The sequence below is a fragment of the Taeniopygia guttata genome, chromosome W (assembly GCF_048771995.1).
Source record: "Taeniopygia guttata chromosome W, bTaeGut7.mat, whole genome shotgun sequence".
Lineage (NCBI taxonomy): Eukaryota > Metazoa > Chordata > Aves > Passeriformes > Estrildidae > Taeniopygia > Taeniopygia guttata.
Genome location: NC_133064.1, coordinates 1,867,508 through 1,878,623, shown reverse-complemented (window position 1 = coordinate 1,878,623; position 11,116 = coordinate 1,867,508). Strand labels below are relative to the sequence as shown.

The following is an 11,116-nucleotide window of genomic DNA, read 5'->3' as shown; positions in this document are numbered from 1 at the left end:
CATTTTGGAGGCTGTTTCTGGAATTCCATTTGTAGCTGGATCTCACTCCGAGTGCAGCAGTCCAGGTGAGGGTTCTGACCTCTCCAGACTTGTGCTCACCTTGGTACAGCCCGGGGCTGGAGCAGTTTTCCAGGGAAGTGGAGATGGCTGAGGATGGGTGCTCTGGAAAGCAGGGACCTGCTGGGATTTGCATTTGCAAAGCTGCCGTGAAGTTTGTAAAACCAGCAGGAAATTCTAATTCCTGTGGTTTTTGGGGAGGAGGTGCAGGTCACCCTGAGAGCTAGACCAGAACTGGTTTGTGGTAAGGAGTCTGAGGTGTGTAAGTGCCACAGCTGGTATGAGCTGTGTGCTAAATGCAGTCCCAGCCCCAGAGGGAGGCTGATGGGCTCTGCTCATTGCTGTCCCCAGCTGTCCCCAGCCCGCTGCTCCCCCGTGGATCTGCTCTGGATTCGGGCTGTCGGTGCTGGAGCGCCCTGCTCCCTGCAGGGCCCTGCCCCTAACCCACGCAGAGAGAGAGAGCCCTGCTGGCCAGAGTGATCTTTTTTCATTTTTTCTCCCTGTGCTGTTAGCAAGGAAGGGATGGGACTGCTCTTGGGCCGGGAGCGCTCAGTGCTCAGGTGAGCACCCGCCTGGGAGCGTGAGGGTTTGCAGAGCGAGCAGCTGCTGCGGCTCAGGAGCAGCCACAAGTTCTTTGTTCCAAGGCAGGCCAGAACTTTCTAACCCCGGGGTTTATTTGGCTTTTGGAACCCAGCACCTCTGCTCAGTTCTGCCGCACTGAGGGTACTTTTGTTCAATGCCTTCTGTTGGAACTTGTCAGCTCTCAGTGTAGCGCACACAGCCCCAGCCCTGCCCTGCAAACCCTTCCCCATCGTGCCCACACAGTTTCCTCTCTCACTCACTCGGGGCAGGCTCCTACTGACAGCCACAGAAACAGAAGTTATTTTATGTTGTTTTATTCTTTTCCTGCGTAATGCCCGTGTCTTGTATTGGTACATCAATCCCAGCTTCTCCCGAGGCTGCAGATCAAATCTTTCAGTGTCTGTGGGAGTTTCTGGTTTTCCCATTCCCACGTCTCCCCTCTCTCTCTGTATGAAAAAAAAATTTTAATAATGGATTTGTTAAGCATTTGTTGCATAAATTAACATACAGAAGGTGTTATCATTAGTATTATTATAATAATATAATTAAAATGTATAATTTTGGCATTAGATTTTTAAATTATGGTGTTAAATTTTATTTATTGTTATCTTTTATTAGTTATTCTTATTTTTGATATTTCTTAAAGTTGTACATTTTTATAAGTAGATTTTGTGTGATTAGATATATTTATACATTTTATTAAATTTTTATATTTGTGTGTTAATAAAAGAAAATTTATTGTTGGTTTTTTTAAAAACTGCATATTTAATATTTTTATATTTTTTAAAATGTTATTTATTGTAAGGGATGTAGAATTAGATTGTTTATTTAGATAATATTTTAACTGATTTAATTGTTTTAGCGTTGTTGTTGAAGTAATAGGTGGTATAAAAAGTGATGCTACCATTTTTAAGTTTCAAGGCTTAAAATTACTTTTCTATTTTGGTTACTATTGATGGATAAATGACTTTTTTGTTTTAAATTGTTAACTATTTTTATATAAGGGCTTTTTAATTATATGGGTGATTTGTAATGTTTTTTATTGGTATATTAGGTAAGTAAGTCAAGAATGGATTTTTTGAGTAGTGCTAGATAAATACAAAGTATGTAAACTTGAAACTTCAGTTAAAGTTACTTAAACGTTTGTTTTAGATTGGTTAATTGGTAAAGTGATATAATTAAAAGTAAATAAAGTAAATAGAGTAGAGGTATAATATTTGATAGAATTTTATAATTGGTAAGTTATTAAATAAGATTTTTATAATATTGATTTTTACATTTATAAAGAAACTTAAAGTTTATATATTTTGGTGGGTGTAGTACAAGATGTTAGGTGTAAGTTGCAATTCTTGTGTAATTTACTTGTATTTACATATTTACTTGTATTTACATATTTAGTAACATAGTAACCTATGTTACTAAATATCTATATTTAGTAACATAGGTGAAATGATATAATTAGTAAGTATTAAAAGATTGTACATTATTTTAGAGTTTATAACAGTTGATAAATGTTAAATTAGTGGTAAGTTAAATATTTATGTGTGGATAATGATTTTTTAAGTTTATTTAAAAAATAAGTTTATTTGTTATATTGATAAAGTTAAATTGTTAAGTTAAAATTATTTGAATTTATTTTTGACGTAGAAAATATTTGGGTTTGTTGTTAATTATTTTATTTAGGTAGAGTTAGGGTTAGGTTATAGTTTAAATTTTAATTGGTGAATGTTACTTACTATATTTTTATCTAATGTTTTTAAAAGTAGTAGTTAAGAGTAAAAATGTTAGGATTAAAGATTAATTACATTATGTAATAATTGGATTTTTTTAGAAGTTTTTTAGAATTGAGATGCTTTGAATATAGTAACCTTTTTTTTTAAGGATTTGAAAGTGGTTATGGACAGGATTGTGAGTTTGGATTTGGATATTGAGAGTGTGAAGGTGCAGGAAATGTAGGAGAGAGTGATTACTTAGTGTGAAACTTAGAAAAAGAAATTAATGTTGTAGTTGGATTTTATATTGAAGTGATTTTGTAATAATAACTGAGGAAACTGATAAGATTAACAGTTTGGAGGAGGTTTTTAATGAAATATCTTTTTTTAATCTTGAAAAATATTTAAAATGATGAGATAACATTAGGTTAAATTATAGAGTTAGTGTAGAGATTAGTTAGAGAGTTAACTTGGTGTAAGAGCGATATAAATTGAGAATAAAAAAGTAGGAATTAGAAATTTTATGTGTTTTTAGATCATTATATAAAGAGATAAAGTATATGAAAGTTGGTTGTAATTATAATCATATTTAATAAATATTGTTTATTATAAAAATGAATATATTTATATTATATAATTAGTATATTAGTAGTATGTGTTTGAAGAAGTTAGGATAACTTTTAAAAAATAGTTATATATTAAGGAAATAGAGTAAAATTTTTAAATAGTGTGATATGAATAGTAATTGCTATTTTTTGGTGTTACTTATAAAAGATAAAAAGAGTAGAGATTGTAATGAAGAGCAGAATTTTTGATGAAAGTGATCATATAATACACTGTATTTTTTTTACTTCTGAATAGGTGTTTGTTAGTGTTTTCTTTTAGTTGTTTTCATTGGAGTTGTTTTAATTTTTAAGAAAATTAACCATATACTGTATAGTTTAGAGAAATGATCTTTGATAAAATTTAGGATAAGTTATATTAAATAAGATTTAAATTTAGACTGAAGGAATTTTGATAGTAAGGAATAAAAAACTTAATTTTAATAGATAAAAAGAAACTTAATGTATTTATTTAAATGTACTGACATTTAATTTTGTTTGATTTTATTAACACTTAACATATTGAATGTTATTATTTATAAATATTGAAGGTCTTTTAAGTCTTTTGGTTTTAAAGAAATTTTAGTTGGTTGAGTTATAATTATTACTTATATCTTTACAGGGTGGTTTTATTTATTGGGAGATATGTTTCTTAGTAAAAGATCTTTTATTTATGTTACATTTCAAATGGTACTAATTTGTATAGTGGGGTTTTTTTTAATGCAGGATATTGATTAGATTGTTTTATATTTTTTGTGGGCTTTGAAAAAATATTTATATGGTTAGGCTTTTCTATTTTTGAAGTAGGTTTTGATGGTTTTTGTTGTTTTTCTGAGAGTTTTTGATTTAGAATTTGAAGAGTATTTGGCGTTTGGAGGAAATAAAGGTGAGGGTTTTTTGGATACAGCTGAGTTGTATGGTATGTTATTTTGATTTTTTGTTTGGTTGTGGGGAAGGTCTCCTTTGGTTAGATGTGGGAGCGTGAGACTGGAACTAGGACTTTTTGTCTAATGCTTGATGAGTGTGTTTTATGGGGAGGAGGTGTTATTTTAAGTTTTATAAAATACACTGAGAATTAGTTAAACTCATGGAAGAAACATTATGGTAATTAAAGGGTGCTATGTTTAAAGAGCTATAAATCTGTTTTAATAACTGCTTGACATAAGGTGAGCTCAATCTACTTTTTCTGCCCCAGCAAGCATCAGGCACGTCCGCATCAATGGCACGACCCCTGCCCACTGCTCCTGTTTCACCCGACCAAATTCAAGAGCAAAAGTTGGTTGGGCTTTAAGAACTTGAAATAACTTTGAAGCAAAATAAATCACATTTTTCCCCTGTGTTTTTTTCCTTTCAGATGCTGCACTCACCTCTGCAGACAAGCGCTGAGCTCTCACTGCAGGAACCTGTCAGGCCTCGGTGGCTGTGAGTTCACGTTCTTCTCACTGGGGAATTGAAATAATTGCTGGTTAATTGCAGAAATGTTTTCTGGAGCCTTTCCCCTTTTGTGCCCCTGTGCTGTGTGGGACAAGGGCAGAGGAGCCTCGGGCTGGAAAGGGGCGGGAGAAGGCAAAGGGACCCCCTGGTGTCCCCAGGGCTCTGTGGGGAACAGAACGGACACTGTGCGGGCACGGGGAGGTGAGGAGTGACAGTCTGGGGCCAAATCCCAGCTCACCCGCAGGGAAATAAGTGAGGGACATTTTGGAGGGGAAAGCTGAGGCCATGAGTTCACCCAGCCTGGCCAAGTTGTGTTCGCACAAAGTGGCACCAGAGGCGAAAGTCAATCCAGAGCCCACCCTGCTCAACCTCTAAGTCCCAGAATAAATTCTTCAAGCTGCCCGTTGAGAGACTAAAAACACATGAAAGAGAACCAAGAGCATTCCGAGAGCAAACCAGAAGGTTCCTGGGAATCCCACTGCACTGTTGTCACAGCCTTTTTGACAGAGCTTTAAGTTTTTTATCTCAATGCTGATTTTTTCTGCCTGGATCATTCACTCTGGGGGCTGTGGGGATTTTTTGGGATTGAACTCCCTCCCTGTGGCCCTGACACTGCTCAGGAGCTGGAGGAAAAGCAGAGTCAGCTCTCCTGGCAGGGGCAAGGAGTTTTCCCCCAGAGCAGATGCAGCAGCTGCCTTCTAGCCCGGCCAGGAGGGATCTGCTTTGGCTCCTGGCTGCTGCAGGGACAGAACGTGTTCAGCTGCTCCAGGTGACATTCCAGCTGCCTCATCTCCCATCCCTGCTCCCGCCCCTCCTGCTCTCAGCTCCCGCCCAGCCAGCTGTGCCGAGGGGAATTTGTCCCACCAGCAGCAGGGGAAGGACAAGGGCTCCCACCCTGGCACTTGGATTGTCCCTCTGGGGGATGCTGCTTGCTGGGATTTAGATAATTCCATACATTTGGCTGCTGAAACTTCCTCACCCAGGGGATTTTGCACAAAGATTGTTCTCTGCGTGGTGCCGGGATTTGGGGTTCAGTATCAGCTTTGCTAGTTCAGATGAATTATACCCACAGCCCCAGGTTCCCTGCTGAATTCCTGCTGGAATAACCTGACAGTGCCTCGTGGAGAGTGGAAATTCCCATGCAGAGCTGCCACTTTAGCACCAGCTGTGTCAGGAACCAGCAGAGGTTCCAGGGAAGCTCAGTGGGATCAGGACAAGGACAGGTCTCTATTCTATAGAACTTGCTATTTAAAACCCTCATCCCCCAGCCCAGGGCTGTGTCTGGAGTCACTTGACAGAGTTCCCTGGAACTCAGCTGATTTCACCCCCCGGAGCTCAGGCTCCAGCTGATGTTTTAAAGCAGGACAAGGCGGTGGCTGGATGCGCTCCCGGCCTGTGCTGAGGCAGAACATCTCTCCTGCAGAAGCTCCGCTCCTTTCAGAGCCTCAGCAGCGGCCTCTGCATGTCCTTTTCCCTCAGGAAAGGGATGCACATCCCTGCCTGCAGCACACCTCCAGTGGGACCCACCTGTGAGAGTTTTCCATCACTTCTGCACCTCCAGCTGGCTCCCTGGAAATCTCCAGACATCATCGCACTCGAACCTCTGATTTTAAGGCATCTCCGAGGCTGTGGCTTGGCATTTAGTATCTGTGAGGGAAGATTGCCTTGGCTCAAATGAAATGTAAACTTTAAGGCATTTAGAGATTTTGAGGAGCTAAGAGAAATACGTCTTACTAGAATTAATTAAAATAAGAATAATAAATGAGTAGGCCTTGATGAAGTTAGGAGTTAGTAGTTAACTAATAATTAATTGCTTGTCAGCACAATGTTTAGTTAGCTGGATTTATAATGAAGAATATAGAAACTGATAAATAGCTTTTAGGAACATAAGACAATTGTGGGCCTCCTCTGTTCTGAAACCAATTGAAGACAAGGAATGGGAGTTCTACCAAGAGTTCATTTGTCATACTTGCATTGAAAAGGTAGAAAGGTCAGAAGGAGGAAGACATCATTTACTTCCTCATTTTGGGACCCCTCCCCATGAAAGGGACCACCGACCCATTTCAAGGGACAAACTACGCATGCTTAATAGCTTTTGGAGTGATTAGCATACGAAGCGGGGAATGGGATGTACCAAAATTATGAATATGTATTTGTATTTTGTGTATTCAATACTTGTATGGATAAAAAGACTCTGTAATCACCTGGAAGGGGCGGTGTGTATTTGGGAGCGATCCCGCACGCTGCCCGGCGTCGAATAAACACACACTTGCTAACTTTAAACTGTTTAGAGAGTTTTTGTCCGTCACAGTTGGATTTCGATACTAGATCAATATCCATATTTTTTTAATAAATCACAAACGCTGCTGGTGGATGATGGCCTGAGGCTGGAAAAGAGGGAGGAGATTTGGGGTGGCTGGGACATACCTGGCAGCTGTGTGGGAGCTCGGGGAGGTCAGAAACGGGGATTGCTGTCAGAGCCCCTCTGCAAACGGCCGTGCCTCCGTTCCCAGGTGATGCCAGCCGTTCCCTGGGGTCCCTCCGGGCTGTCGGTGCCGTCTGTCCGGGCTGAAGCATCCCTGCGCGCCTGTGGGGAGCAGCCCCCGGCCGAGGAGCCACGGGCAGCCCTTGAGCCGCGTCCGTGCCAGCGCTGTCCGGTGCCCCGGTGCCCGTGCCGGGCCGTGCGTTGGTCACGCTGCGAGCCACGGGCCGGGCACGGCAGCTCCTGCCCTGCCGAGCCAAGGACCGGAGGTGCTCTCTGCCCTCCGGGAGCTCCGGGCTCCTGCAGCCCCGCACCGGGCGCAGGCGGAGCGGGAGCGGCGGCCCCGGCGGAGCGGCGGTGCCGGTCCCGATCGCCGCCCCGATCCCGCCCCGATCCTCCGGCCCCGGCACCCCCACCCTGCCCGCCGAGGAAGGAGCGGCGCTGCCCGGCTCCCACAGCAGCCACCGGCGGGACCGGGGCCCAAATCCCCGGGCCCGGATCCCAGTCCCGGTCGCACCTGAGCCCGTCGGGCGCCGCGCAGCGCCGGGAGCAGCCCCGATCCGATCTCCGCACGGCGCTCCGAGCGCCGGTCCCGCCGCAGCCCGGCCGAGCATTCCCCGCAGAATGTGAGGCGGGCGCGGATCCGCCGCCATTTATGGGCGGGGGGCGGGGGGGCGGGGCCGGGGGCGGGGCCAGCACAGGTGCGCGCACAGGTGCGCGGGGCCCCAGCGCGCCTGCGCGGGGCGGGGCCGGGGGGATTTAAGCGGCGGGGAGGGCCGGGCAGAGCCATTTGACGCTGGGCGCTCGGGGCGGGAGGTTGCGGCCGGCCGGGCCCCTTTATCTCTTTTTCTCTATATTTCTTTGCTTCTGTGTTTCTGTTCTTTTGCGTTTCTTTTTCTCTATACCTCTCCTGTGTACCCTCCCTTCCTCCCCTCCCCCACCCCCTACACCCTCCCCCCCCCAAACCCCCCCCCTCCCTCTCCCCCCTAGCCCTCCCCTCCCTCCCCCCCGGGCGGCCCCCCCTACACCCCTTTCCCTTTCCTCCCTTTCTATTCCCCTACTCACCCCTACCCTGTTCCTCTATCCTGTCCCTGTTCCTTCCCTCCCCAGCCGGGTTCCCCCGCGCCCCCTTTCCCTGCTCCCCTCCCCGCTGCACACGTTCTGCCTCCTTCCCCAAACCTGCCTTCAATCCTTCCTTTCCTTCCTCCACCCTGCCTTCCCCCCAGCCCCCTCCCCGACTGCCCCGCGCACCCCGACCTCTGTCCCCCTGCCCCCTGTCCTTGTCCCCTTCCTCTCGGCTGCCGCTGTGCTGCCCTGTTCTCGTTGCCCATTCCCCTTTTCCTTCTTTCCTCGCAGCCGCGGGGCTCGGGGTGCCGGATAATAAAGCCCAGAGGGCCGGAGCCCGGCGCCCCCCGCCCTCGCTGGGGTCCCCACACGGGGCAGGAGCCGCTCTGCGGGTCCCCCCATTACAGTGCAACACACGGGCCGACACTGCCGGGGCTCCGGCTTTCCCGACATCACACTGGGGGTCGGGCCGGGGGCAGGGAGGGTCCTGGGGGGTGGGGGGGTGAGGAAGGGCCCCCTCATTAGGAGGGGGCTCTGGGGGGAGGGGGGGGTGGGGGTTAGGGGGAGGGATGGGGGGGCGGGGCCGGGGGGGTGGGAGGGGAGGGGCAGGGGGTGGGAGGGGTGGGGTAGGGGTGGGGTAGGGGGGGCGGGGCCGGGGGGGTGGGAGGGGTGGGGTAGGGGTGGGGTAGGGGGGGTGGGGGGGGGGTGGGGGGGTGAGGGGGGAGGGAGGGGGGGGTGGGGTGGGAAGGGGGAGGGAGGGGAGGGTGGGGGGGGTGGGGTGGGGGGGTGGGGAGGGGTGGGGGGGAGGGGGGGTGGGAGGGGGGGTGGGGTGGGGGGGTGGGGTGGGGGGGTGGGGAGGGGTGGGGGGAGGGGGGGTGGGAGGGGGGGTGGGGTGGGGGGGTGGGGTGGGGGGGAGGGGGGGTGGGGTGGGGGGGAGGGAGGGTGGGGGGGGTGGGGTGGGTGGGGTGGGGGGGTGGGGTGGGGGGGGAGGGAGGGTGGGGGGGGTGGGGTGGGTGGGGTGGGGGGGTGGGGTGGGGGGAGGGGGGGTGGGGTGGGGGGGAGGGAGGGTGGGTGGGGTGGGGGGGGTGGGGTGGGGGGGGTGGGGGGGGGGGGGGGGGAGGGAGGGGGGGTGGGTGGGGTGGGGGGGAGGGAGGGGGGGTGGGGTGGGGGGGGTGGGGTGGGGGGAGGGAGGGGGGGTGGGGTGGGGGGGGTGGGGTGGGGGGGAGGGAGGGGGGGTGGGGGGGGGTGGGGTGGGGGGGAGGGAGGGGGGGTGGGGTGGGGGGGGTGGGGTGGGGGGGAGGGAGGGGGGGTGGGGTGGGGGGGGGTGGGGTGGGGGGGAGGGAGGGGTGGGAGGGGGGGTGGGGTGGGGGGGAGGGAGGGGTGGGAGGGGGGGTGGGGTGGGGGGGGAGGGAGGGGTGGGAGGGGGGGTGGGAGGGAGGGGTGGGGGGGAGGGAGGGGTGGGGGGGGAGGGTCCTGGAGGACGGCTGCTGGTGTGTTTTTTTCATTTTTTTTTTTTATATATGTCTGTTCATGCCGCTGAGTGACGTGACCCCCTCTGCTACCCCCCCCACCCCCCCACCCCCCCACCCCACCCCCCTCCCTCCCCCCCCACCCCTCCCTCCCCCCCACCCCTCCCTCCCCCCCCACCCCACCCCCCCCCACCCCCCCCACCCCACCCCCCCTCCCACCCCTCCCTCCCCCCCCACCCCACCCCCCCTCCCACCCCTCCCTCCCCCCACCCCACCCCCCCCCACCCCACCCCCCCCCCTCCCCCCACCCCACCCCCCCCACCCCACCCCCCCTCCCTCCCCCCCACCCCACCCCCCCACCCCCCCTCCCTCCCCCCCACCCCACCCCCCCCACCCCCCCTCCCCCCCCCCCCCACCCCCCCCACCCCCCCCACCCCACCCCCCCCCCCCCCACCCTCCCTCCCACCCCACCCCCCCACCCCACCCCCCCTCCCACCCCCCCTCCCCCCCACCCCTCCCCACCCCTCCCCACCCCACCCCCCCACCCCACCCCCCCTCCCACCCCCCCTCCCCCCCACCCCTCCCCACCCCCCCACCCCACCCCCCCCACCCTCCCCTCCCTCCCCCTTCCCACCCCACCCCCCCCTCCCTCCCCCCTCACCCCCCCACCCCCCCCCCACCCCCCCTACCCCACCCCTACCCCACCCCTCCCACCCCCCCGGCCCCGCCCCCCCTACCCCACCCCTACCCCACCCCTCCCACCCCCTGCCCCTCCCCTCCCACCCCCCCGGCCCCGCCCCCCCATCCCTCCCCCTAACCCCCACCCCCCCCTCCCCCCAGAGCCCCCTCCTAATGAGGGGGCCCTTCCTCACCCCCCCACCCCCCAGGACCCTCCCTGCCCCCGGCCCGACCCCCAGTGTGATGTCGGGAAAGCCGGAGCCCCGGCAGTGTCGGCCCGTGTGTTGCACTGTAATGGGGGGACCCGCAGAGCGGCTCCTGCCCCGTGTGGGGACCCCAGCGAGGGCGGGGGGCGCCGGGCTCCGGCCCTCTGGGCTTTATTATCCGGCACCCCGAGCCCCGCGGCTGCGAGGAAAGAAGGAAAAGGGGAATGGGCAACGAGAACAGGGCAGCACAGCGGCAGCCGAGAGGAAGGGGACAAGGACAGGGGGCAGGGGGACAGAGGTCGGGGTGCGCGGGGCAGTCGGGGAGGGGGCTGGGGGGAAGGCAGGGTGGAGGAAGGAAAGGAAGGATTGAAGGCAGGTTTGGGGAAGGAGGCAGAACGTGTGCAGCGGGGAGGGGAGCAGGGAAAGGGGGCGCGGGGGAACCCGGCTGGGGAGGGAAGGAACAGGGACAGGATAGAGGAACAGGGTAGGGGTGAGTAGGGGAATAGAAAGGGAGGAAAGGGAAAGGGGTGTAGGGGGGGCCGCCCGGGGGGGAGGGAGGGGAGGGCTAGGGGGGAGAGGGAGGGGGGGGGTTTGGGGGGGGGAGGGTGTAGGGGGTGGGGGAGGGGAGGAAGGGAGGGTACACAGGAGAGGTATAGAGAAAAAGAAACGCAAAAGAACAGAAACACAGAAGCAAAGAAATATAGAGAAAAAGAGATAAAGGGGCCCGGCCGGCCGCAACCTCCCGCCCCGAGCGCCCAGCGTCAAATGGCTCTGCCCGGCCCTCCCCGCCGCTTAAATCCCCCCGGCCCCGCCCCGCGCAGGCGCGCTG

At 52.8% G+C, this 11,116-nt stretch overlaps 1 long non-coding RNA gene across 1 annotated transcript; it reads right to left on the bottom strand.

Moving 5' to 3' along the window:
• Positions 1 to 937: 937 nt before the first annotated feature.
• Positions 938 to 4,436, bottom strand: LOC140682068 (uncharacterized). Its single transcript, XR_012053317.1, has 2 exons — positions 4,321 to 4,436; positions 938 to 1,085 (listed from the first exon to the last, which is right to left on the bottom strand). It is a non-coding gene; the product is annotated as an uncharacterized lncRNA (long non-coding RNA).
• Positions 4,437 to 11,116: the final 6,680 nt, after the last annotated feature.